The sequence below is a fragment of the Cynara cardunculus genome (assembly GCF_001531365.2).
Source record: "Cynara cardunculus var. scolymus isolate 2C chromosome LG 11, CcrdV1, whole genome shotgun sequence".
Classification (NCBI taxonomy): domain Eukaryota; kingdom Viridiplantae; phylum Streptophyta; class Magnoliopsida; order Asterales; family Asteraceae; genus Cynara; species Cynara cardunculus.
The window spans coordinates 20,189,938-20,190,889 of NC_037538.1; positions in this window are offsets into that span (position 1 = coordinate 20,189,938).

A 952-nucleotide genomic window follows, 5' to 3' on the forward strand; every position below is an offset into this window, starting at 1 on the left:
AAAATTTTTGGCAAACATCTGCGACGGAAAATTCCCTCGCTGATGTTTAGGAACTATCTGCGACGGAATAATTCCCTCGCTAATCTTTTTAAAAATTTTGGCTAACATCTGCGACGGAAAATTCCCTCTCTGATGTTTATAAAATGTCTAGGAACTATCTGCGACGGAATAATTCCCTCGCTAATCTTTTTAAAAATTTTAGCTAACATTTGCGACGGAAAGTTCCCTCGCTGATGTTTATAAAATGTCTAGGAACTATCTGCGACGGAATAATTCCCTCGCTAATCTTTTTAAAAATTTTAGCTAACATCTGCGACGGAAAATTCCCTCACTGATGTTTATAAAATATCTAGGAATTTTTTAGTTAACAATCTGCGACGGAATGTTTCCCTCGCTAATTATTTTAAAAATTTTGGCAAACATCTGCGACGGAAATTTCCCTCGCTGATAGTTTTAAAATGTCAGGTTAACATCTGCGACGGAAAATCCCTCGCTGATAGTTTTAAAATGTCTAGGTTAACATCTGCGACGGATTTGTTCCCTCGCTGATGTATTTTAAAAATCTAGGTTTTTAATGTCCAGCTCACGGTTTTATCACAAACGAGAGAGAGAGAGTCGAACCAGAGAGAGAGACGAACGATTGAGAGAGGCGAACGAGAGAGAGGTCGTTGCCGTCCACCGCTGCCGTCGTTCACCGTAGCCGCCGYCCACCGYCGCTGCCGTYCACCGCCGCTGCCGTCCACCGCAGATCTCTTACCCATCTCTTTCTTTTACATAACCCTCAAATCCGAACCTACCTATCTCTTTCCTCTTTCGTCAACAGTTTTGCTCCTGCAGATSTMTTTCGTAAGTCCTCCTTGTCTCTCTTTCAACTTTCTCACTAGCTTGCAAGCTGAATCTTTAGTCTGGATGGGTTTTTTTCATATGGTTGTTTCGATTTTAACTGATTTCT